At 50.5% G+C, this 27,546-nt stretch overlaps 1 pseudogene across 1 annotated transcript; it reads left to right on the top strand.

The window, feature by feature from the left end:
• The first annotated feature begins 7,902 nt into the window (after positions 1-7,902).
• LOC309623962 (eukaryotic translation initiation factor 4B pseudogene) lies at positions 7,903-19,738 on the top strand (annotated as a pseudogene). The gene has a single exon. The product of its transcript is annotated as a eukaryotic translation initiation factor 4B pseudogene (transcript).
• Positions 19,739-27,546: the final 7,808 nt, after the last annotated feature.

Below are 27,546 nucleotides of genomic sequence, written 5' to 3'. Positions count from 1 at the left end.
TGGCTGGCTGAGTGCCCTGCCCAGGTCAGAGTGGACTGGGGACAGTACGAAGTCGTTCATGGGCAGCAGAGAAACAATTTTAATTCCCATGCGTGTCTGAGCAAATTGCCGAAACATAGCATTGGTTTTCCTGTGCCACCAGCTAGTAGCCGGGCCGGATGGGGGGATAATCTCCTAGAACACTGTCCACAAGGCTACGTGTCTTCACGAGGGCAGAGCCCCTGAGGACCTGCTTGTGAAACCCCGTCCTCCACTGCCCTGTCCAGCTGACGTCCACCCTGAGTCCCTGCCCTGACGGAGCTTGTGTTTGGTGGGACATAAGGACAAGTGCACGGACATTGAGACGAATGGTCCTCTTAGCTGGCGATCGATGCTGCAGTGAGCACACAGCGGGGTAAGAGAACGAAGTGGGGTGGGAGGTTTTTAGGGTGGGGTGACGGCCTGGGGGACGTGGATGTCAGTGAAATGACGGAGCATGAAGATGAGGCAGCTGCCCTCGGTAGAGTGCCGCCCGTGAGAAGGCCAGCGGGGGCAGAAGAGGACAGCGTGGGGGGCGGGAAGCCTGCAGCCACTCTTCCTGGACTCAAGTCCCAGGACGGGCCCTGAACCTGCCCGGGCTCCGTCTCCACGCGCCTCCCTCCTGGGTGTGCTGTCGGGACTGAAGGGGCTGGCGCCTTCGCTCTGAGACCCACCTGGCGACAGTTAGCTGCAGCCATGCCTCGATGGCGCGAGGGCGGACCACGTGATGGGCACCTGCCCCTGAGGGTCCCCCTCCTCCTTCATCCCAGGGCGGGGCCCAGGGGAGGATCCAGGGGTGGAACGCAGCTCCCAGAACTGCAGTGTGAAAAGGCTTTTTACCCGATGTACAACTGTAGGGCTACCTGATGAACCTTTGGGACGGTGGCACGTGTCTGTTTCAGCTACACACGTGTCTCATCCTAACAAGATCTTGTTATTTTAACAACTGGGGGAAACAAGATTGGAGCTTCTGCAGCAGAGCAAGAAGGCTGTCTTGGCTGGAGAAGCAGCCAGGGCTGGACTGTGGGAGACTGGGGGGCCCCAGTAAGATCCCGGGGTTGAGCACTGGGGCTTGTATCTGGGTCAAGGGTGCTGATCTGTGTTTTCAGTGGGTAACGTTAGCTGCTGTGCTAAGAACAGACTCCGAGGGGTCAGGGTGTAGTCGGAGGAGACCTCGCAGTCTGCAGCGGTCCAGGCAGGCGGGACAGAGCCGGGCCAGCGCCTCTGACGTGGAGGGGGAGCGGCAGGTGGGCCCATCCTGTGGTGACAGCCAGACGTGGGTGCAAGGGCCCAAGAAGGACCCAGGATGGCCCCTGGTGCTTGACCTGAGCACCTTCGTGCGGAAGCTCTTTCGTGTCCCAGAAGGGCTCTCTCCTTCCCCGACCCTCCCCCCTGCACCCCCAGGACTAAAGCACCTTCAGGAAAGCTCCCTAGTGCCCTGCGGAGGTGGCTCAGGCCACATTTGGGAAACAGCCCTTTTGTCAGCACCTGTGGGAACTTTACCATTTGCATGTCAAACGGACCTATGCAGTGTCACCCTCTCTAATGCCTGACGCAGTTGTGTTTGTGTTATTTCACAATTTAACTTAAATATCTTCTCCTAAGACGGACATTGCACCTTTTTTTTCAGATTCCACATATAAGCGATATTGTATGATATTTGTCTTTGTCTGCTTACTTCACTTAGTATGACAATTTCTTGTCCATCCATGTTGCTGCAAATGGCATTATTTCATTCTTTTTCATGGCTGAATAATAAAAAGATACAAATGAACTTATCTACAAAACAGAAATAGATCCACAGACATAGAAAACAAACATTACCAAACTTTGGTTACCAAAGGGGAAAGGGGTGGGGGGGGGGGGATAAATTAGAAGCTTGGGATTAACATATACTCACTAGTATATGTAAAACAGATATCAACAAGGACCTACTGAATAGCACAGGGTGCTACACTCAATATTCTGTAATAACCTACAAGAGAAAAGAACCTGAAAAAGAATATATACATATGTATGTATAACTGAATCACTCTGCTAACACAACATTGTATATCAACTATACTTTAATTAAAAAAAAAAAAAAGAAAGATGAACATTGCAAGGAACTGGCCAGTGGTCGATACCTCCTGCCATGAAGCCCGTCAGTCCCAGCCAGCAGCAGAGCGGATCCCATAGCTGGGAGAGGCCCGTTGGCAGGACCTTATCAGGCACCTTCAATGGTTACCCCTCGGGGATGGAACTTGCAGCCGTCTGCAGCCTTTGGAGCCGTTGAGAAGCCGTTTAACCTTCCTATGCTAGTGTGTTTAATTAAGGAAAACCATGTTACAACTTTAACCAGTAGGAAGGCAACAGGAAACCGGGGTTCTCCGTGGGCCCGTGTTATACACTCTGCCCACATCGGAGCTTCAGCGAGCTTTGGGGCCAAGTCTGGGGAGAGGCTGGGGCCCCCGGGCCACACAGGGTCGGGGCATGTGCGCACACAGAGCAGTGGCCCTGACATCCTCAAGCAGGCCTCCTCCTCCAAGCTCGATTGCTGCTGTTTCTGAGGATATGGGGCCCACGTGGCAGCCCTTCCCATCCCAAATCCCTCTCTCCGCCTGCTAGCCCTCCTCCAGGCTGCGCTGGGGCCTTGTCTACACTCCTGGACCCCACTGGCTGATGCCACCCACCCCCGCCTCTGCTCTGAGGTCACCTGGGTACTGGTCGACCTCCCCTCGGTTCTCCGTTCAACCTCACCCTCTGCATCCCCAGAGCTTAACAAAGACCTGCCTTAACCAGCTCCCAGCAGAGCCTGTTGATCACATGAACGTGCGGTTACAACAAGTGTGGATGGTCAAATGTGAACCACGTGGGCACTCTGTTTCTAGAATCCCTCACAATTCCTAGCACTTTTAAAGATTCAGGAGTAAAGTTTCAGGTGAATAAGCCTAACTATCACCCTGAAAATGGACAACACAAAATGTGCTTGACATGTTTAATCAATAGTTTTTGATCCTGTGATTGAAAAGGACGTGAGGATCTTTGGGGGAGCAGGAAGTTGCTTCTCGCTGACAGGAAGAGCTCAGGGAGCCGCCACATTGAGAATTTTAAGTCAGTTTCTCCCCCAAACATTTTTCAAAGGTGCACTCTACAAAACCAGCAAAATCCATCAGTGCATCATTCCGTCTCCCAGGCCCTGTGCCGCTGCACCAGCAGCTCTGTTTAAATCACATTTCCTACCAGAGGCACAAAGATGCACAGGACATGCAACCTGCCCCGGGGCCCCCAGGTCCAAGGAGACATGTCTGCTCCAATCCCCTGTCGGAAGGTGTCTGAAGAACAAATTCTTGTTTTTTGTGCACAACTGTGCACCTGGGAAACGGACAGCTGACTTCGTGGTATGGGGCCGCCCTGGGGGCTGGGGGACCGCATGGGCTGCACTCTGTGGGCTCCACCTTCCGGGACATGGGTTTTGTCAGCTCCACCCGTGGATGAGGCAGCTGAGCCTCATGGTCAACAGCAGCAGGTGGCAGAACTGATGTTCTAATCCAGCCTGGCTGACCCCGGGCCCCAGGAACACTGCACCCCACGAAGCCGCTCTCCAGAGCTGCAGGAGGCCTTTCAGCCATCGTTCAACAGGATGGTCGGTAGCATACCAGGCCTGTGTGACTTCAAGGCCTCAAGGGCACCAAATTCTACCCAAAATCAGGGCCTCAGAAGTCAGCATGGAAACACAGAGATGTCCCTAACTGAAGAGGAGACGGCACAGACAAACCGAAGTCGTTCCCATAGACACAGCTACCCTTGGTGAGAGCTTAGCCGTGCTGAACTCTGGGGGAAGGGCCCTACAGACCCAGGCTCAGGGAACTCTCGCAGCCTGAGGGCGTCACCAGGCCCAGAGAGGAAGCCCGGACACAGAGCGGTGCGGACTTCTGCCCACTGTCACCGACCAGGTGTGACGGGGCTGGCGTCCAGCTCTGGTCCTTTGGGAGCTGCCATTGGCTTTCCCCACCGCCCTTCTCTCTCCCCGTGGTTGGCAAAACCTGGCGAGGGGCCTGCAGGAGTGTTTTCAGAGGGGAAGCATGCAGGGGGAGGCAACATGGCATAATCTGTTCAACTGACATCAAAGCATGTTGTCAGGGCCGGCAGGTCCCGCCATGTGGCTTGTCACTCACCCACTGAGCAAACGTGCCCCAGGCCTGAGTTAGGTGCTGGGGTTTCTCCACAAGGTACTGCCTGGGTCTATCTAAACTCACCTGTGAATCTGCATTTTAACACTGCTCTATCCCTTAGAGCAAATGCACTCTGAACTCACTCAAGGAACCTGCACCCAATTTTTTTTTGCACCCATAAGAATGGTAATATTTTTCCTGTTAGAAAGCTATGCATGACTAGTGTAATTCTTGCAGGGGTGTTGCAGTAACATTTCTGAAAGAATGGTAAAGATTTTGTGTTAATATAATGTGACCCATAATTAATTCTGATGTTTAGAGTCAGAAGCTGAGGTTGAGAAATCAAGAAATATCTTCAAAACCGTTAACACCTTACTCCTAAATTGAGCTACTGTGTCTAAGCATCTTATAAAGAATAATATTCTGGACTCATTTTTATAGTAAGTGACTGATGATCTTTAAATGATCTGTGATGGGATAATTAAATCTAATAGCATGCTGTTTCTTCCAAGAGCATGCTGAGGTTATTATATTGAAACACCCCTGATTTATTGAGGGAGATGCAGGTGCAGGTCTGAGGAGCTCTAGAAGCCTAATTCCCATTCATAACACGGAACCCAGGAAAATTGATCCATGATCCGTATGGACCCTGGAGAAAGGAGCCATGTGGGGGAAATTATCCCCCAAATTTAACCAACTGAATATTGTGCAAAAACTGGGGTTTCCCATCCAGAGTGTGTTTTAGTGTCACAGTGACAGAAAGTTTTACCAAGGACATTTGAAGCTTGAACTGGAGGAGAGTACAGGGGACATGTTTACGTTCCTGACTAGAGAGAGGTTTGGGGGACTGCAAATTAAAGTGAAGTGATGATCCAGGTCAAATCTTGTACCGAAAACAACACCGCCAGAGCAGGATCTGATCCAAAGTAAGGGCACTTGGAAACCTCAGATTTCCCAGCAAAATAAAAACTGTATTATAAAAAATGTGATCTGAACACTTACATTTCCGACCATTGTTATTGCTGCACATAAGAGAATCTTTGCTGCAAACGCCCTCAGGGGGATGGAGTGAAGAGCGTCCTCTGTGTGTAGGGACAGAGGGGTCTCCTAAATGACTATGGGCTGAGGACAGACCATCCCTTTAAGGAAAAACGCCTAAGAATGCCTTTTGCTCCACGAGCTTGATAATCTAATTGCCCAAGGTTTAAAAAGGAATCCTGTCTAATCCCAAGGCGGTGATGGGTGATGAATGGTCTGGGGGGGTGGGGACCACTGGCCATTCAGGGGAGGGCAGCAGGCTGATTAAGAAATCTCTAGTTCTTTTTATTGTTGTTTCTTGTCTGGACCATGAACTGTACCAAGGAGCCTCCTGGAATCTGTGAGAGCACCCAGGGCTCCGTCCAGTGTTGAGAGAGGGAGGGGAGAGGGTGGGGGGAGAAGACAGCAGGGGAGGGGAGACTAGGGTGAGTCTGCCTGGCCGTGAAGCGGTGAGGTGGGTACAGGCGATGAGAGGGTGGCCCCGAGCCTCGGGCAAGGCCAGGTGCTGAGATGCAGAAGTCAGGGTGTGCAAAGGCCCCGGGAGCGGCCCGTGGAAGATGCCCAGAAACAGTCCTGGTGGCCAGGCTGGTTTGCTGAGCAGGAGCCAGAGGCTCCAGCTGGCTCAGCAGAGTGCCCACGCCACCCCTTCACGCCAGCTCCGGGGCTGGATGGGGCTCTTCCCCAACTTGAGAGAGAGCCGTGATGATAAGGTAGACGGGGCACAGATTTTCAGGGGGCATTGCCTGAACCGCGGCACTGAGCTAAGAGGGAATTACAGTGGGGAGAAACCCCGGCACTTAACTTGACAGTAATTACCCAGAGTAATTTGCTGTGATTCTTAAGGAGTCCTCAGCCCTTAAGTCCCGTGTTGTGACAACAGAAGGCGTGTGTTCACTCCTCCTCGGACGAGGCTCGCGGCAGGGAAAGTGCTACTGGGTGTCCTGGAACCCATCGCCCTCCTTCCTCTGCAGCCGCATCCCGAGGGCTCTGGACGGTGGGGGGACGGGTCTGTTTGTTAAGACGTCTCCCACAGTCGCAACTGGCGGACCCCAGATTTGACCGACGGGAAGGTTGGGAGGATGAAGGAGTGGAGGATGGGTGCTGTGCCTGGACAGGTGCCCGGCTCCCGACCCCACCGCTGGGGCCCAGCTCGTGGAGGGCGAGGAAGGTGCCGCCCGTGAGCAGGACGGCACCGTGGCGTCTCCCGCATCTGGGAGACGCGCACCGCACTCTCATGCTCCCTCAGCGCCGACCCGGGGTGATGCACCCTCCTGCGTGTCCTCTCCCCGAAGGGCCTGCCCACCCACCCCATCGAGGCCACAGCCCCACCGAAGCTGCCCTGGGAACCCGCCCAAGCCTCGCCTTCTTGGTGCCTGATCTTCTTAAAGCGAATCTAAGATGAAAGGAAATCGTTGGCTGGAGACCTGAAACTTCTGCTGGGAAACAACTGATGAAAACCTGCAGGAACCGTTAGAGCAGGCGGGTCCCAGCCGCTGACCCATTCCTGCCACGTGTCCTGAGGGTGGGCAGGAACCCAAGACCCCCTTGGCGGTGGGAGTGCAGTGGCCGCCCCTGGACACATCGGCCGAGATGTCCAGTGCGTCCGGCACCAGAGGGGGGACCCCGGACACTCAGGGAGCGCTCACGGCCTGGCTCGGGCCTCAGCCCCAACGACCACTGTCCCCACAGTCTCCGTCCGGCATCCTCCCAGCTGCAGGCACAGCCTCTCGTGTTTACGGCAGGATCAGCTCTCTGTCCATCCGGGTCCACCAGGCTCAATCGGCAGGAGACGCGTATTAGTTTTTTGTAGGACTTACCGCAAGGCATCACCTCCCAGACCGTGGGGTCTGGCGAGGCAGGTCTGAAGCCCACAGGGCAGGCCAGGCTGGGACCCCCGGGCACCGGCCCGTGCTGCCGTCCACACGTGAGCTTTCTCCTTCAGGGGCGCCTCAGCTCTGTTCTTGAGGTCTTTCAACCCATTCGATCAGGCCCACCCACGTAATCCAGAATAATTTCCTTTATTTAAAGTTCCTTGGTTATGGACTTCACTCACGTCTGCAGAACTCCCTGGCAGCGAGACCCAGATGAGTATTTGATAAATAACAGTGCTGCGGCCGAGTTACCCACAAACCTGACCATTGCTCTGTCTCGCTGGCAGGCGGCCCCGCTATCTGAGTCTGTGGGTGAACAGCAGGGCATTCGGGACAAGGAAAGCATCCCACCCCCTCGTCAATATAGGAACAAAACCTACACATCTTTCTAGCCTCTCGTATGTCTCTTCTTGGCCTTCATTTTCCAGAGATGGGAAGGAAGTTGGAACCGAGACTCTGGGAGCCGGGGTGTGTGTCTGAGAGCTTTAGATGCCAGGGTGGCAGCCCAGCGGCATTCAGGGCTCCTTCAAAGCAAACTTCGTGTGGAATTCAGGAGGCCAAGAGTCCAGCCCTGGAAGGTCACACATTGTGAGGTCAGGGCAAGTCACTGTAGTTTTCTGCCCCAGTTTCCCTGTCTACAAAATGAGAATGAAACCACTTGGTCCTGTGGGCCATTCAGGGCTGCTTGAAAGAACAAGATTCAATAAACTTCATTTTTTTTACATCAAGATGAAGAAAAGAGTAAGGCAATTATACTTCAATAAAGATGTTTAAAAAAAAAAAAAGATGAAGAAAAGAATAGGATAAATTCATGGCAAGAAGCTGGTTTCAAGGAAAAATAGACTTCACTCCCTCCCCTCACCCTCCACCCTGACTCTGGCTCTAGTCCCACCAGGCGCCTGGTCCACGGAGGCCGGAACACGTGTCTGTGGGGCAGATACAAGGGCTCCACCAGCCCTGCTCACGTCGGCCTCATGCGTGCTGCTCAGGTGCTGGATGGGGCAGATGCCCCAACGGGGCCCCTGTGGCTGGGCAACTCCCAGGAGACCGGTATTCACGCCAAGAACAACCAGAAGGGCTGTCGAAAAAAATAAGATATTTGAGGGCATCAGAGAAAAATCTCAGGCCAAAAGACTTGAGTGTCTAAAACCCAGGAGGGAAAGAAACTGGAGAGGAAAACAAAAGCTGTAAGACAATAAAATGACGTCTTTCATGTGTTTAGAGGAAGAAAAGAACTACCTAAAATTCTACTCCCAGAAAAAAAAAAAAATACCCTTCAAAAGTGAAAGAAAAATAAAGAGACCCTAGAGAAGTGTCTAGAAAAAGGGCATCAAAGCGACTTCCCTGGTGATCCAGTGGTTAGGACTCAGCGCTTCCACTTCTGGGGTCACTGGTTCAATCCCTGGTCAGGGAACTAAGATCCAGCATGCTGCATGGCGTGGCCAAAAAAAGAAAAAAATAAAAGGCATCAAAGCGTCGCATCTCTGGGAGAACATGGGACGCCGTCTTCAGGCAGAAGAAAGTGGTCCCACTCAGACACAGCGACGCAGATAAATAAATACAAACATTTACTGCAAATGCTCTAAGGAAGGACCCAGGACATGAGCTCTGCGGGGCGTTGGGCGTGCATACGTGCGTTTAAGAGGCTGCCGGTTTCATGGCTGCTTTTCAAATTCGCATGGATACTAACCTCAACCCCTCTTGGGCTGAAGGACCACCCTTCTTTGTCCCTGGCGTCCTCCCCAATATAGATGCAGCTCCGACAGCATCTCTGCCCTGGCAGGCGGGTACCACGTGCCCCCCGGCTGCCCCAGCCCTGTCAGCTGCAGCACTTTGATCCAGAAATGCAAGTGTGGATGGAGTGAACAGAAAGTCCCCGTCCTGTCTGATATGTGGGAATAAACAACCCAACAAAGATGACCAGAAGCTGAAGAAATCAAACCACACGGCGGCAGGAGGCCTCCTCTGAGTCCTGAGGCGAGGGGTGAGGCCACCAGATGAGGGAGGTAACGGTCAGCCTGAGGTCCACGCAGCTCCAGACGCAGGGCCGGACTCGCAGCCTCTGGCTCACGAGCTCCTGAAGAAGCCCTCGCATGGCATCAGAGGCAAAGGAGGAAACTGCGAAGTTCAAGGCTTTGAAAGCACACCTCTCCACGTGTGGTAGGTAGGACATGCTGTTAATGTTTGCGTCTGTTTATTTGACATCAGATGGCATAGCAACTGAGGCTGAACACTGATGGGCCACAAACTAGTCTTCATGGACTTGGGACGCCCACCCCTCCTCAGACCCTTGTGTGAAGACCCCCACTCCACTCCAGAATCTGTGCTGGGGCGGGCGGAAGGGTCTCTTCTCCCCGGGGCAGTGGAAGGGCCAGTGCCCAGGAGAAAGGCTGCTCCAACCAGACCCTCCTTAGATCCACTGCAGAGTCAGGGCTGACCTGGGCTCTCCCTGCCAATATCTGGGACAGGTGAAGCCAGGTACCAGGAAGACGTGTGCTAGGCTCTTGTCTGGCATTTGTAACACCAGCTTTATGACTGTGATTTGGAGCGTGAGACGTGATGGCCCGAGTCCTGCTGGAACACAAGGGCCTCCTTCGCACATTCTAACCAGGGATGTGCAAAGGAGGTCACAGCTGGATGCAAGGTCATGGTGCGTACTGGTCATTTAAAACAGTGAGTGGAAAGGTCACCCACTTCTCCTGCGTGCACTGCAGACACTTCTTTCGCCAACAGTCGGCATCCTGCACCAGAAGGAGAAGACCCTGCTTCTGAGTAGTGAAGGCAGCGGGCCCGCGGGACCTGTTTCCACCTTCCGAGGACCTGCAGGTGAGCCGGTGACCGGTTTATTTCAAAACCACCAGAGTCCTCACATTAAACTTTGTTGTCGTTTTATTATCTCTCACTTGGTTTCCACCCCAGCATCTGCAAGGAGGAAATGTGCATCGCTCCGTCCCTCCTTCCCCACGGGCACGCGGCTCCACCATGAGGGCTGAACACCAGGGGCTGTGCAGGACAGGGAAATGGGTGATTACACTTGTGCCTCCGTCAGCGTTTCCTAAGGTCTCATTTTAACCTGCATGATTGCATAGTAGTTTGGGGCCATGCAGTCTTTGGTAAATTAACCTAAATTAGGCTAAGCTTTACATTTTGTCATCAAAAATAGGAATAATAACCCAACATGTAAAATTATCATAACAGAAGACTGAGATAATATTACTCAAATGTTCAGTATAGCCTCTGCCGCGTGGTAAACACTCAGTGATACTTAACAAATCAAGAAAAGGATACGCTTCCATTTTTTAAAATCCAGCCACTCTAAGAGAGTAAACACCATGGGCACTGCTCCAGCACTTAAAAAAAAAAACATATTATAGTGTTAAGAGAGAGAAACAGAGAAATAGAGAGTGAGAGAGTAAGAATGCCCTCCAAAGTGGTGATAATTGAGCCATCTGACAAAGACTATAAAACAAGAGCTTTGCAGGTCTCTCAAGCAACCCCCCCTGAACCCCTGAATCAATTCACCAGATTGAGACGTGCCCCATTCTGGCCCCGAGGCACGTTGACCGACATCCAGTGCACACCCTGTTCCCACTTCCCTTATGCCCTGTTCATCTGCCCCTCCAGTCGTGTGTTCATGAATCATGTCAGTTGTGTGTATTTCCAAAGTTGTTTAGGGCAATTATATTTGTTATTTAATTATATTATTTAAATATCAAAACCATTAAAACGTGAATATAAAAGAAAAACAGAGTTTTTAATACAAATTGAGTCAAATACCGTAGAAAAAGTGAGAGGGAATGGCTCAGGGGAACCTGCTGGTGTTTTCTCAAAGGCAGCAGTGAGAAGAGGAACATCACCCACATAGCAACGGACCCACCTGCCACAAACGCCCCACCAGGGACACCGGAAGACCACCGGGCGCTCTCACAGAGCTAAGGGGAAAATTGTTTCCTCGGAAATCAGTGAGTGGCCAAATCATCCCTCCAGATTGAAGGGAAAATAAAGGCACGTTCAAAGACAGGACAGTACGACTCAGGAAGCCCCCCTGACAGATGGAGAAAAGGGCATGGTCAGTAAGAAAACACTGAACCCATGAGCAAGAGGTAAGAGGCTGAGAGAGATGGTAAACAAGGAAATCGATAAACTTAGATAACTTCAGTGCGAGTTTCATAACAAGGAGACACAAAAGTGCTAGATGACTAGCTTCTTAGATAGCTTGGTGGGAAAAGGAGACTGGAATTAAGGATTTCTAGGGTCCCTGTACAATCAGATGATTAATAGAGATATTGATTAGCTTTATCCAATTTATAGTTAGATCTGAATTTAAAACCAACAGCAGGAAAAGAAGGAAGTAAATTGTATTAATTTAATAGAAGATGGGAAAGATGGGGGTGGGAAGCAGCAAAAGCCACAGCAAACAGACAGTAAAATAAGATGAGACTTTGTGACTTAGGGTTGGGCAAAGGTTTCTTGGGACACATATGGTAATAACTGTAAAGAAAAATTGATAAATTGGACATAATTAAAATGTAAAACTTGTGTTTGTTAAGACACACCATTAAGAATATGAATAGGCAAAACATAGACTGAGAGAAAATATCTGAAAAGCACATACCTAAGAAAGGACCAGTTCGGAGGACGCACAGAGAAATCATACAACTCTATGATAAGACAAACAACCTAATACAGAAGTAATTGAAGATTCACTTCATAAAAGAAGATGTGAGAATAGCCAATAAGCACAATAAAATGCATTCGGCATGATTAATCATCAGGAAAAGGCAGATGAAATCCACACTATGACATCACTGAAATGGGACATCCCGCATTTGGGACAGCCCTTTAAATGTTAAACCCACACTCACCTACTCACCAGCACAGCCTCTCCTGGCTATTCTCCCACGAGAAATGAGTGTGTGTCCACAAGACATCATGTATACAAATGCTCACCGTAGTTTGGTTCCTGACACCCAAAACCCAAGCGGCCCGCTGCCCACCAACGGGAGAGCAGACAGCAGACAGCGGAATGTGTTCAGATCACAGAAGCCGCTCCTACTGTCACAAGGACCTGGGTCAGTGTCAGGAACAGTCCCTGAGGGGACGAGGTCTCACACAGGACACACCGATTCCACTCCACACCAAGACCTAGAGGAAGCGGGGCCAATTAGGATGGAAAAACAGGACAGCTGGAAAAGCCAGTGCTTGCCTCTGGGGGGCTGGGGGCACGGAGGGACCGGGAAGGGGCCGAGGGGACTTCGTGGCCTGGAGAAATGCCTGTCTTTTTAGAGGGTCAGGTTTCATAGGTGGATACATTTGTCAAAACACAGAGAAGTTTCATTAAGATGAGGACATTTTCTTTATAATTCACAAATATTTATAATATTTATCTCAAATTAAAAAAACGATAAACAAATACTGAACTTTAGATAATAATGTGGGTGCTGAACATTTAGGAGGAAGTGTAGGGAGGTCTCTACTGGCTTCAATATGCGTCGGAAACAAGGTAGACGCGAGGGTGTGTCATGAAGAAGCACAGGGAAGGGTGCGAGAGAACCGAGGCGGTGGGTGAACAAGTGTTTGCTGTAAAATCACAAAACTCTTGCTATTTTGCCATGTATTTAAAATTTTTCATTAAAATGTGGAAAACGTTAATGTGAAAAAAATAAATTAAATGGTAGGATTAAGACCAAGTATGCTACCCATCAAACTAAAGGAGACTGATTTGCTCTCTGCATTAGATGCACAGACACAGACCACCCCTCATGGCATCCTTTCTGTTCGCTAGGAGCCAGTTATGGGTCACGCTCAGGGGAGGAGGTCACGCTCAGGGGAGGGGGTCACGCCAGGGCTGGAACCTCAGCATCACTGGGGGCATCTTAGAAGACCCCCCAGCACCATCCCCCCTGCTCTAGTTCCTGTCTTCCCCAAATTTCTCCTAGTTCTCATCTGAGTGATACTCACAGCCCATGACCGCGTGTTTGTCCTAACCTCTCCTCCACGCCCCTGCCTTCCCTGGAAGCAGCCACTGGAAGGGTTTGGGTGACGACTCCATGTCTTTCTGCTCTGATGACACGTATATCTGTGCACACTTTTAAATAAGGCCACAGTTCCCCACATGATGAGCAGATGACCTTCATTCTTGTCCTCAGTTGGTCAGTTTAACAGACAAGGGAGGCCATGGCCTCCATCCCCCCGCTGCTCAGACAGGGTCCAGCAAGTGCCCATGTCTGCAGATAAAACCTGCACTCTTAGCAGGGACAAGGCTTTTTTTTTTTTTTTTAACAAACCCTTGTGTCGAGGGCTGACTTTCAATAGATGGTAGCGAGGAAGCTGCTTTGCCATGTATGAAATCCCAACCCTGACAAGGTTCTTTTAAAACCCAAACTACTTTTGCATTAACAATGTTTTGAGTATTTAAAAACTCATTTTTCTCTTGAGCTAGGTACAGCTGTAGTAATTCATGTGATGTTTAGTAGGGAGGAGTCTGAGTTCTAACAAAGCACAAACCTGCCTAAGGAAAGGATGAGAGCTAAAAGGGAAAATCTGAGTCATGCATCTAGGCTTTAAAATATGTCATGTGATCTCACCTGCATCAAAACCATCCTGGGGTTGACGTGCTTCCATGGTGTCAAAGAGAAAAATCCAGCCAGAAAGGGCTTCAGAAGAGAATCAACCCTCAGAGAGGCATTTCTGGGAGAGTTCTCAGGGAGCTGTTCTAGCTCCTTTGTTGTAAGGAAAACTGAGGAAGGTATGGATGCTATAAGGAAACTGCAACCAAGGAATTTCCTGCTCAGAGACCACATGCGAATGAAACTAGGAAATATTCTAGTGGGTAGACACGAATGCTGAGAATGCCAATCAATGGAGATGGATGCTATTTGAACCAGGTGATGGGTGGACCAATCACAAACCACTGAGCTCATCGTTGGCATAAATTAAAACCTGAGTTTCCAATGAAAATATTTGTGCCTTTGCCTTCTCTCTCCCTCTCCCAAATGGTGGCCTCAGCAAAAAAGAAGAATAAGAAGGGGAAGAGTGTCTCCCTGACAGACTTTCTGGCTGAGGATGGAGGGAATGGTGGAGGAAGCACCTATGTCCCCAAACCAGACAGCTGAGCTGATGAAACAGGCGACCTAGAAGGACATGTTTCAACCACTGGCACAGTAATGATGGTGACGTGTGTAGGGCACCTCCAGTTGACCGTTCCATCCTGCCCACTCCTCCACAGTCTGCTCGGGAACCCAATATCGACTGGAGCCATCTTCCCAAATCACCACCCTACACTGCTTTTCTAGGGAACCTGCCCTATGATGTGACAGAAGACTCCATTAAGGAATTCTTTAGAGGATTAAACATCAGTGCAGTGTGTTTACTGGGTGAACCCATCAATCCTGAAAGGCTGAGAAGTTTTGGTTATGCTGAATTTGAGGACCTGGATTCCTTACTCGGTGCCCTGAGCCTCAGTGAAGAGTCTCTAGGTAACAGGAGAATTCGAGTGGACGTTGCTGATCAAGCACAGGGTAAAGACAGGGATGATCGCTCTTTCGGCCGAGATAGAAATCAGGATTCTGAAAAAACAGATACAGATTGGAGGCCCGTCGTGCTGCAGCTTTGATGGCTCCCCACCTAGAAGAGGTGATGAAGGCTTAGAGACAAGTATCGAGACCGTTATGATTCAGACCGATATCGTGATGGGTATCAGGACAGTTACCGTGATGGTCCACGCCAGGACATGGATCGATATGGAGCCAAGATTGCTATGATCACGGAGGCAGCAGAGATTACAATAGAGGCTGCAATGCCAGGATGGGCAGTGGCAGAAGAGCGTTTGGTAGTGAGTACCATAGGGTGACGTCTACAGAGGAGGTGAAGGCCACTATGAAGACAGATATGACAGACAAGATGACCAGTCACGGAGCTCCAGAGATGCATACTCTTGGGATGACTGTAGGCATGATGATAGATGTCCCCCCCCGAAGAGCCAAACTGAACCTAAAGCCTTGGGGTACTCCTAAGGAAGATGATTCCTCTGCTAGCACGTCCCAGTCAGGTCAAGCAGCCTCTCTCTTTGGAGGAGGAGAGCCTGTTGGCACAACTGCTAGATAACAAGTAGAAGAGCCACTACAGAAGGAACAGGAGAAACTGCAACGTCAGCTGGATGAGCCAAAGCTAGAACAACGGCCTCTGGAGAGGCACCCAAGCTGGCAAAGTGAAGAAACTCAGGAACGGGAATGGTCGAGGGCAGGAAGTGAGTCATCATGGACTGGGACCTCAGCCACATCTGGCAGACATGCACGAAGGAGAAAGAGTGAGAAGTCTCTAGAAAATGAAACACCCAATAAAGAGGAAAACTGTCAGTCTCTAACTTCTAAGCCTCCCAAACCTGAACTGCCTCTAAAGGTAACGCCAGCCCCTCCACCAAAGGAGAATGCTTGGGTGAAGCAAAGTTCTAACCCTCCTGCTCAATCTCAGAGCTCAGACACAGAGCAGCAGTCCCCTACAAGTGGCGGAGGGAAAGTAGTTACAGCTCAACCATCTGAGGAAGGACCAGCAAGGAAAGATGAAAATAGAGTAGATGGGGTGAGTGTCCCAAAAGGCCAAAGTGGGAACTCCAGCCGTGGTCCAGGAAATGGAGGGAACAAAGACCACTGGAAGGGGTCAGGTAGGAAAGATGGCAAAAAGGATCAAGATGCCAGATCTGCACCTGAGCCAAAGAAAACTGAAGAAAATCCAGCCTCTAAGTTCAGTTCTGCAAGGAAGTATGCTGCTCTCACCATTGATGGTGGAGATGAAAATGAGGGAGAAGATTACACCAAATAGACCTCTGCATTCTGTGCTTTCTCCTAGTCTCTCTCTCCCCTGGAACATTTGAGAGCAAATCAAACCTCTATCCAGACAAGAAAAAATAAAACTCACCATCTCTGGGAAAAAAAAATTTGTAAAAAGCACATACTCTTCCCATTCTCAAAGAAGTGTCTTCACTTTGTTTCTTAGAGACCTCCAACCCCATGTAAACTGTCTAGTTGTAAAGTGTGCTCGACACCCAACCACACACTCCAGAGTTGCTGGGACACTCACGATGTTCTCTTCACAATTTCTCTACAGTCCTGGGATTGTTGATTATAATACTAACTGTATATTTACCTAAGAAGCTTTCTAAAAATCCAGTATGAACAAATTCACAAGTCAAAAAACGTATTGTCAAATTATGCATCCTGCTTTTGATTTCAGGAGTGATGGTCACCAGCTCCGGCGGATGAAAGATGGGGTCACCTTCTTTGACATGCCTTCCACGGAGAAATGGGGTCTATGTCCCCTCCCCTTGGACCTGGGCCAGCTCTGTGACTGCTGACTAATAGAACACAGAGAAATGATGTGACTTTCCAAATCCAGGTCTTAAAAGAATGGCAACTTCCTCTTCTGGTCTCTTGGAAAACTCACTCTTGGAGCCCAAGGTAACCGTGGAAGAAGTGTGGCTCCCTTGCTGGAAAGATCATCTAGACAGACCTTTAGACAAACGGAGGGGACGAGAGGCCCAGATGGGTCTGCCTTCGAGCCATCCCTTTCAAGGTACCTGAGAAGTGAGAGAGAAATCCACATGAAAAGTGGACCCTCCTGCTGCAGCCACCTAGCCTGGCATGGATCAGTGAAACCTACTCAGAAAATCCCTTCCTGCGCTCCTGAACCTACAAACCTTGAGCAAATAAATGGTTTGTTTCAAAGTATGAAGTTTGGAGATAATTTATTTCACAGTAATATCTTCCAGGAACTGAATTTGGTCCAGGGAGTGGGGACCCACCATACCAAAAACTTCAGAGAAGTGGCTGGAAGGGCCTTGAGCTGATGGTGGATGAGGGTTTGAAGGACAGTAAGAAGATCGTCATTTGGGGGCTAGAGAGAAGGCAGCCGCACTACACAGCAGCAGAAAATCCAGCTGCAACACACCCCACGGCAGCACAGAGAGGAGAAAATAAACTTACTGAGCTGGTGGGTTTGGTGACAGATATTTCCTGGCAGAAAGCTGAAAGTACCAACAAATTTCCTAGACACATGTGATAGGATACAGACAGAGAGATGAGGGTATAAAAATATAAATAAATAAGAAATATTTAGTTTTCAGACAGAATTAGAGGAAACATAAACTGGGACCTGCTGAGTCAAAAAATAAAACTGCCTCTTGACTGGAGCCTCTTCAGTCTGAAAAAGATTCTCAAAATAAGAAATGACCTCAGGGAAAACATCAAACCAGGGTGAGCACAGTTAAATGGTGGCCTTAGTATGAAGATCTCCGGGGGTAGTTTTAAGACCCTTTGTTGAGACCTTAGAAGTATGTCAAGACATGTATATTAAGATCGCCAAGAATCTTAAGAATCCTTTCAACTTGACTAGAAGGCAGCTAAGGGTCTTATGACCCTGGCCCCGTAGCTCCTGACGTGCAGTCCTGGAAGGGCCTGTTCCAGAAAGAGATGTGGTATAAACAGAATATGTCATAATCTGATACACAGGAATCGCACAAGGTTTTTAAAGAAAATATATCCTCTAAGACTGAAAGAGGCAGAGACAGGACAAATACAGGATGTTGACTTTCCCCCAATTTTCACACACAGGAAGCAGGCAGAGAAGTCTTCTGATCTAGAAACATCTGCCATTTCTTATGGAAAAGGAAGGATGTCTCAGAGGACAGAACCAAGGGCAGGAAGGTCTCAGTCAAGTAACTGGCAACATGTGCCTGGTTGGACATCTGGGTTGCTGGGGACCAGTGACTTCACATGCTCTCTGCTGTCCCATTTTTTGAGCAGGCATGTCTACTTTATCCTGTGTACATCTCACCATTTTACACTGGATGCAAGAGGGAAAGATAATTTGTCTTCTTAGCTCAGAGCTTTTAAGATCAAAAGGAACCCTTTTAATGGAATAGTGCCCAAGGATCCTTATCCGTTGGTCTGATTTAGTTTAGGAAATCCCGGACTTTGAGCCTGAACCTGATGTTGTAATGAGATTAAACTTGCAGGGATCTTGGGAGGGAAGATGAGTATATTTCACATGTAGGAGAAATGTAAACAATTCCTGGCCAGAGAGAACACTGAGGCCATTTCAAGATGGACATAAATGCATTCACTCTCCCTGCTTTGGGGTGTGGGACCTCTGTCACCTCTCCTTAAATCTGGACAAGACTTGTGACTGCTTCACGCGACAGAATGTGGCAGATATGGCCCCGGTTTCCAGACGCAGACGTAAGAGGTAAGGGAGGCCTCCACTCTCTCTCTTTTGGATACCCGGTGGGTCACCATGTCAACAGTCCAGCTACCCTGCTGGGGGCCATGGGGTGAAGCCCTGAGACCACGTGGAGTGGGGAAGGACATAGCTGCCCATCAGGCACCAGACGTGTGAGTGAAGGAACCATCTCAGAAGTGGACCCCCAGCCAGCACCTCAAAGACCAGGGACAAGCCATCCGGCTGAACCCTGCCTCAGCTTCTGGCCACAAAATCTGGGGCGAAACAAGATGGTGGCCTTAAGCCACTGTTACACAGTGTTTGCGGCCTTGGAAGTAGCTGAAATATCCTCCTTATAATTTGTTGGCTTCATGTCTCTAAGAAACTTTAATGAGAGTTAATACTCCCTGACTCAGCCTCCAGGCAAGCAGAATGGCTACCAGGTTACCAGGGCAACCAAGGCTCCTGTGATTCATCTAAGATTAGATGGCAACAGCCTTGCACGAGGACAGCAGCTGTATTGCTCACCCCCTCCTCTAAGCCCTGAATTTTCATGAAACTTGGCATCTCCAGAGCCTACTTAGACTGTAACTTACCTTTTAAGTGAATGTCCTTTTCCCCAATTAAACTAGACTTGCAGTAGAAGGTGCAAGGAAGTCAATTTCCAGACTCAGAGCTGGCAGATCCTTTAAGAGCAGTCATTTCTGAGCTGTTTCAGGTCATGATTGCTTTTCCTAACATTAGTTATACTAGAAATGATAAAATATTTACATACGAGTGTTAGATCTTTATGTCCTTAGACTACAGACATTTAACATCTATTGAAGCTTTCATTTACTCGGCCCATCAGTTTTCTGCAATTTGACCATCCAGTGATTAACCAAAACTGAAAAGTTTGTTTCTCATGAATTTTTGAAAGCCCCTTTACATTTTTATCAAAGTCTTATAACAAAGAGGAGCTATGAAAAGTATTATTTCAAAAGTTGAGAAAACGAATATTTGAACTTTCTTATCGGAGCTCAGAGTCTTAACTGTGAACTGTCCCATGAGCTACCCTATACCCTCAGTTTGCTCCGGAACCAACCAGAAGAGCAGAAAAATATTTGTTGGTTTGCTTCTTTATGCAAAACCTGTCAGCCCCAAATCAGCAAGTGTTCCATGGAATAGATCTGTGATGGGACCTGTGGGGTGTTATTATGAAGATACACACTTTCTCATAATACTGTTATGTCACTCCCAAGCCCAAAGGAGAGGTACAGAACCTAAAATTTGTTATTTGTAGGCTTTTCATGCTAGTGGAAAACTATGTGTAAATTCTGCCCCTTTCCAAAGATTGGTCATTCTCTTCAGTAAATTATCATCTAAAAATCAGAAAAGCATTCCATATAAAAGACAGATGGGGACTTCCCTGGTGGTGCAGCGGTTAAGAATCCACCTGCCAACGCAGGGTACACGGGTTCAATCCCTGGTCAGGAAAGATCCCACATGCCATGGAGCAACTAAGCCCACGCGCCACAACTACTGAGCCTGTGCTCTAGAGCTCGTGAGCCACAACTGCTGAGTCCGCGTGCCACAGCTACTGAAGCCCGCGCTCCTAGACCCCATGCTCCCTAACAAGAGAAGCCACCGCGATGAGAAGCCCGTGCACCGCAAGGAAGAGTCGCCCCCGCTCGCCGCAACTAGAGAAGGCTCACATGCAGCAACAAAGACCCAACACAGCCAAAAAAAAAAAAAAAAACAGACAGATGTATGTGTTGAATAACAAACAGTTTGGAATAAAGCAATATTATTTCCAATGTGGCTTATGCTATAAATATGGAACCTACAACAATAAAATTATTTAGAAAATAATATTGCAGATTTTTAATTCTTTGACTTTTAGCTGTAAGACTTGAAAAATACCTTCAGCCTTAGTTCATCTGAACTGCCAAAATTCTAAAATCCCAGTTGATTAGAGCTTTATTCTTAGTAAACAACAATTCTGAGAAATTGAAAGATATATTTTCTGTGCAGTTCATGTATTCATTTCATTGTACAACACAACCCAGGAGATTTGAGGCATTTAAAAGAAATTTTCCTGTTTTCTCTCCCTGGCAATTGATTCTCACAGCACAGACTCTGCCATTTCACCTGCTGACAACCCCGGCTGGTGGGTGAGGTGCCTGCCAGTCCCCGACTCCCGGCTTCTCAGTCTCCCTTCCGGACTCCGTGGCCAAGCGGCCAGCCTCTCAAGTGGTGGCCTTGGTCCATCGGGAAGGCCAGTCTGAGACAAGGATGGGAAGCGCATCATGGGACCGTCGCTCCTCTCATCAGCCCTGTGAGCCCCCAGATTCCCGCCTCCTGCCCCACGGCTGCCCCCTGCACCCTCCACCCTCAAGGCCTCTGAAGGGGCCAAGGCTGATGCTGGGCTTCTGGTCAACCCGCTGGGCACCCTAGTTCCTCTCTGGCGACCACAGCTCCCACATCGGCGGTTTAACCCCCCAGCTGGTGGTGGGCCCGTGGTCCATCTGGGATCTCGGCAACCCCACCCTGAGCCTCCGGCATCTGTGCTCAACACGGTGGCGCGTTGAGGGACGGGCCGACTAGAAGACCTCTTCACCCTCCCAGAGGGGCATCGAGGCCAGGAAGGAGGGAGCAAAGACACAGTCAAACACGAACCAAAACCAGCTACCTGCGATGCAGAGGAAGCATGCTGTGCGGTGTGGATGGGAGAGGGACGCTAGCCGAGCGGGGGCCAGAGGGAAGGGGTAGTGGGCGGGGGAAAGGTCTCAGGTCTGAACGAAGGGGCGAGCACCCCGTGAGGAGCTGGTGGGCGACCTGAAGGCAGGTGCCGGCCCAGCTCACAGCAGACCACAGAGGCCACACGCAGTCCCACGGGGATGGCACGCGGGCAAGCGAAGGTGAGGCTGATCCATCGATGAAATGCCAGCTGAGGGTCCCAAGCTGGGAAGCAGCATGCTGTGAGTTACATTTTTCGGGGTCTCTCTGACAGCAGTCAGGCAGGAGGCAGACCAGAGTGGACGCAGGGAGGGCAGGACTCAAGGCAAGAAGTGACCGAGCCCTGGAACTCCAGCGCGAGAGGGCCTGGAGAGCGGGCAGGTCCCCCTTGGAGCCCAGTTGGCCGACTTGCTGTTGGTTGATTGGGGGCGGGCGTGAGGGGAGCGGGGATCGCCGGGAGATCCCCAGGATGTTCTACCAAGAGGAGGAAACTGGATGGGAGGTGGAAGAGGCACTGACCCTTAGCCAGGTCCCCCCGAGCTCTGGGCCTGTCGCTGGGCTGAGGTCACCGTGGGCCTCTCTGCCCAAGCCACGCTCAACAGGACCCGAGGCTGCTGTGGGCCCATAGGTGACCCCGCTGCTGCCCTGTCCCCGTCCACTGCCCTCCCCACAGGGCTGCGGGCCTCCAGCGGGCTCTCCGGGCGGGAGATAGGGAGGGGCTGCTATCGGGCCCTCATCCGGGACAGTGCAGGCATCCCCCGGCCCGCATCGTCCCCCCTCCTGCAGCTCTGACCAACCGCGTGGCCTCTGCTGACCTCCTGTTCCAGGTCTCAGGACCGAGGTTTCGAGAACGGTGGGAGAGGAGGAGCCCACTTGGCTAGTGGTACCCACAGACAGGCAGCCTCCCTGACGCTCATCCGACCGGGAACTCGGCTGGGGTCCCAGGACAGGCTGACCCCGAGGACAAACCCCTCTATTTCTGAAAGACAGCAACACGTGTCTCACCTGCAGGAGTGGGGGCTGACTTTCCGGAAAGCACCACCACCCAACGGCGAGACCCACTCCGTTCTGATGCTGGGAGGGTCCCAGCTAAGGGGTCCAGCACACGCTCGGTCGCGTGGTCGTATATGTTGTATCCGCAAAGCCCCGGGAAATGCAGAAACGCAGCCCCCCAACCAGCCCATCCTGGGAGGCCCTGAAGAGGCTCCAGGTCATTCAGAGGAAGGTCCCTCTAAGGCAACCGACAAACAGAACCCACGGCCCAGCCCCACGATTCAGCCCCAACCCCGCCGTGGAGAACATTCCTCGCTGTGCAGTCACAACGGGCAAAGCTGTCCCAGGCGGCTGAGTTTGGGATGATTGTTTCCAGACCCGTTTCTCCCCTCCTTGTTCTAAGCTTCTAGCGTGACCACAGGAGTCCGTAGATTCCCATATGGGGACACTATTTGGTGAATGGGTTTAACCAATGACTCGGTCCTGGGGTTTCTTTCTTCACCTCAGGAACCTGATGCCACCAAGCCTGATCTTCAAATTATTTATCAGTCTCAGCAGAAAAGTGAAAACTGACGTCTAGTTAGAAGGAAGCCCTCTGTCTGCTCATAACACTCGCCCTAAGGGTTGAGGTCATTGTACCTGCAGCCTCCTGGGACACGCAAATCATTTCCCAGTCATATTTTCTAAAAGATAACAGTGGCATTACAATTGAATTCACTGGGTAATGATAAAAATTTTAAAACACTCTCTATTTAAATCAAGTCATTATTTTGCTGATTCTTCTGTGCTTCGCAATCACAAGTTTCAAAACGGCTGATTAGCCATAAATCAAAATGTAAGGCTCTGGTATGATTTTTTTATACAGATGAAGAAGTCTGAATCTTTGCCGGTGCTCACCTGGTGACCTTCTGCACGCTTTACTCTTTCTTCCAGGTGTGTTGTGATTCTACAGGTGAGTAAACCACAGCCATCGACATTTGACTAGACTTGACCTTTCCTACCCAGACATCCCTCTGGATGGAAGGTATGTGACTCAGTGAAAAAAAATACGTGAACACTGGAAATTAAATCCCTTTTTGTATTCAGTGAGCTTATGTCTGAGGGAAATTAATGCTATTTAAAGATATCGCAAGAGGCTTAGAAGAAAGCTCGGACTCACTGGCCGCACCACGTGGCTTACACCCGCTGTTGGCTCCATAAACTGTTTAGACACGGTCCTCAGAGTCCAGGAACTGCACGCCTGGCACGCAGCGCCTCCTTTTACGCAAAAGGGACCTTGAAAGCGGCAACTGCTTCTTCTAAACCTGTAAATTACACCGTAAAACCCTCAAGCAGGCAGGGCCTCTCCAAGCCTGGTCTGCACTGAGGGTCCCCGGCTCCTCGGGCACCCAGGTGTCCCCAGCCGCAGGCCGAGGGCAGAGACCTCAGCAGGAAGAGGCCGCGAGGGCGAGAGGAGGGAGAGCGAGTCCGACGTAAAGGGCGCCCAGCGCATTGTTAACTCGCGGGCAGGCCTGACGGCATCTCCTTTCTTCTCCCTGAGCCGCCTGGGAATGAAGGTCCAGGCACCTGCACCACGCCTTTGCTCTGAAGCATCGCAGGTCCGGGTCCGTGTGCAGATGTGGTCCAGGTGGGAATCCCGGACTTCGGCAGAGAGAGGGCGGACACCTGCGATCGGCCAACGTGCTGAGCCTCCACGTCCCAGAGCCCGCAGCAGCATTCCCCTGACGAGGGCAGAGGAGGGAGAGATACCCCAGAAGAACACCAAACCCCATCTTCACGGAGAGCACCCTTAGTCATAAAGTCTTAGAAAGAAAGGACGGAGGCAAGGAGGAGTGTTCCAACTTTCAGATCTTGTAAACTGTAATAAAAATCCAGAAGTGATAAAGAAACTCAAAAGTTCAGAGAGAAACTACTTTTACGACGTTCTTCTTCGTTAATAGCAGGCTTCTGGGGGCAGGCTGCAAGCTACAACAGCAGACAAGCACCAAACATCCTGATACATTTATCAAGAAAATAAAAGACTTTTCAGTTGTAGAAGTATATATAAGGCCAGAGAAATATGTCAAAACTAAAATGATAAGGAAAACATCAGGTTCAGAACAGCTGCTCAGTATGAATGCATTTTGTTCAAACAATTTGGCTCTAAAGATGGAGAAGCCCGAACACATATTTGCCAAGCTATAACACTGGTGATCTCTAGGTACTCGGATTATTACTCTACATTATTATTATTATTACTACTACTACTACTAGCATTTGCTTCTCTGATGTACATTTGCCATTTATGTAACATTTGCAAAGATAGAAAGGTCATTAAACACTTTTGGGGCAAATAGCCTACTATCACTTTCATGCTAGAAATTGATGCAAACCTGCTCTTCTTTTCATTGGCACTTTAGAAAGCGTAGGCTCTGGAGTTTTTGACGAAAAAGTCCAAGAAGCCTGCCGTCCGTCCCGTCTGTAGTGTGGTGGGGGGCGTCCCCCAGACCTCCGCTGCCACCGCTGCTTCCTCGGCAAGCCAGGTCCTGCGATGGACCCTCCGTTCAGCAGGGCGGAGTCAGCTCCGGCCCAACCGGAAGAGGCTTCCCAGAGACGGGCCCCGGCTCCCGGCGCGGCCCCGCCTGTCCCCGGGGGTCCCCCGTGCGAGGCAGCTGCACCAGACACTTGTTAAAACACGACTCAGTCCAAGACCCTGCAGCAGGATGGAGCCTGAACTCAACTCCGGAGGCGACGGGGCAAGCGGGGATTTGCAGGCACAGGACGGCCCCTGAGAGCAGCCGGCTGGGGTCTCGGCGGGGAGGAGCCCGACCGGATGCCGGGGCAGAGGGAGCGGCCGCAGCCGCTCGGCAGGGCCCTGTCACAGCCAGGCAGCGTCCCCGGCGCGTGGGAGCCACGCCGGCCCAGATTGCACGCAGGCCTCCCGGCCCCGCCTGCCTTCCAAAGACGCCGTCCCTCCGGCCTGGGCACAGACGTCCACTTGCCGTCGAGGAACGCGCGGAGGCTGTTGGTTGTCGCGGCTGCGTTCCACGCGCTAGGCTCCTCCGCTCGCGTCCCGTCTGACCAGGGCCACCCGGACACGACCGTCCCGCGGGGTCACCTTCTCCCCAGAACCGGGGGGGGGAGGACGGGGCTGCAGGCGCACCTCAGGCGTCACCCACCTGGAGGGTCCCCCGGGCAAGGGCAGGAAGCACGGTCAGAGGGCAAAGCGAGGCCCTGGTCCCTCTCTCCGTGTCCAAGGTCGCACACAGACTCCCGGCCTGAGCGCGAACGTCCCCACAAAGGAGCAGAACCCGGCCACAGTCACGCCGGGCAAAGCGGCTGTCCCCGCACCTCACGCACTGGTTAATCTTATTCACAGATGTATCCAATCAGTCAATCGGAGCATATTGACTGCACGCCTGCCACGTGCCAGACACCGAGCAGGGCCCTGGGCAGAGGGTCAGTGGGGGGCGCGGTCCTGCCCCGTGGCACCAGGTCTGCCGGGGTGAATGTCACAGAGTCCTTAGAACAGCTTGGCTCTCCTGGTTCTTAGGATGAGGATGAAGCCACTAATACCTGGGGAAAGAGGCAGGATAAAGAGAAGCAGGGCATCTTCTGCTCCAACGTACGTGTGGCCGTGTGGCCAGGGTGGCTTCCCCCCCGTGCCAGCAGACAGCCAGAGAGGCAAGGCTCGGGCGCGGTGTACAGAAGCCCTCGCCTCAGCTCCAGGCCAAAGGAAACCTTTAACTCACTGTGTTCACCATGATGAAGTTCTCATTTCTGCCGCGCCTCTGCGTGGGCCACGGGGAAAGGCCAAGAGGAAGGGGAGGCGGGCAGATCTTATGAGGCCCTGGCAGCCGGCCTGGGACTGGACCCGAGGGCAGAGGGCACAGGACAAGCAGTGGATGCTGCCCCCGGAGCCCCTGTGCCTCCGAGCGGAAGGAGATGGACATTCTGATGCCTGGATGGTCAGGCCACCTCCAAGCTGCTTGCTCAATTCCCACCGGCTCCAGAGAGGAAGTCTGGAAATGCAGTGGCTGGAAACCAGAGGCCGCAGTAATCGTCCGGGGTCTGCTGAGATTCGCTAACTGCTTCCAGAAAGGGAAGGGGGTCCCTGAGCAGTGGCAGCGAGCCCCTCAAGAGGGCCCCGGCCGCGCACCCACTCAGACGGAAGTAACGCGCATCTCATCCCCTCGACATCGGGATCCAGGTGTGCGGGCGCAGGACCACATGGCAGGGTCCCTCAAGGCGGAAACTTCTCCAACTGCCTTTATTATTCCACTTTCTTAGGAAAAATGCTCTTTCTTTGGATACAACTTTGGGCTTTTCTTTAAAAATAATCTTTTTAAAAATTGTAAGTGTTAATCTAAGCATATTTTCCAACTAATTCTCATTTGATTTCCAAGCCATCAGAAGTTCTTACCTGCCTTGGAGCCTCGGCTCAGGCTGGATAAGGTAGCTCAGGTACACTGACTCACCAAACTCCCATAAAATAAACACTCAAAAACACTAGGAGACAAGTGGAGAGGCTCTGAAGGCCCTCTGAAGGGTTTATCTTCTCTTCACAAATTTCAAGTTTTCTTTTTTTTTTAAAGATTTTTTTTTTTTTTTGATGTGGACCAGTTTTAAAGTCTTTATTGAATTTGTTATAATATTGCTTCTGCTTTATGTTTTGGTTCTTTTTGGCCCCAAGGCATGTGGGATCTTAGGTCCCTGACCAGGGATCGAACCTACACCCCCTGCATTGGAAGGCAAAGTCTTAACCACTGGACCACCAGGGAAGTCCCTTCAAGGTTTCTTAAAGTGATTACACACATACTCCTTGAGCCCTGTCAGGACACAAGAGCCAAGGAAACATGTGTGTGAATATTCATGCAGCATGAGTTGTAATAGACAAAAACTGTAAACAAATTACATGCCCACCTAGTAGTGAATTTGTAGACGCAATATAGCACATCCACAGATAGAGTCCAACCCTCAGTAAAAAGGAACAAACTCCTGATGCATGTTCCATGTGGATGAACCTAAAAAAAATGCTAAAAAAATTTATGCTGACACAGGAGAACATATATTGAATTATTCCATTTATGTAAAATTTCTAGAAAAGGAAAAACTATACAGATAGGAAACTATGGAGGCAGTGGTGGTGAGAGTGGGGATTGGGGCACTGTCACACTATTTGATGTGTTTGAACATTTGAAACATTATCAGGCATTTGACAGATGGATAAGAGTCTGTGGGAAACGTCACACTAGTTCCCTAGAAAATTAAGCAGTGAAAACAATTAGGCAAATATTAAAGGAAAAATGCAAAGTTACACAACAAAAGAAAAATAATCACAGTGCATCGCTTGGCCCGTCAGTAAATAAAAATGATTTAACCAAAACTAGTGATAAAAGTACGTTGAAAAGACAGGGGAAGTCATGTTAGAAAAGATACAGGTTAGGACATGAAAGGGTTAAACTGCAAGTACCAGGAGGAAGTCAATAGATATGATCTAAAATGAGAAACCAATACATAGTAGGATAACAGTATTATTTATAAATATAGAGAACAATAGT

The sequence above is a fragment of the Balaenoptera borealis genome (genome assembly GCF_965194805.1).
Source record: "Balaenoptera borealis genome assembly, chromosome: 2".
Lineage (NCBI taxonomy): Eukaryota > Metazoa > Chordata > Mammalia > Artiodactyla > Balaenopteridae > Balaenoptera > Balaenoptera borealis.
This window is presented reverse-complemented; position numbering and strand designations above follow the sequence as displayed.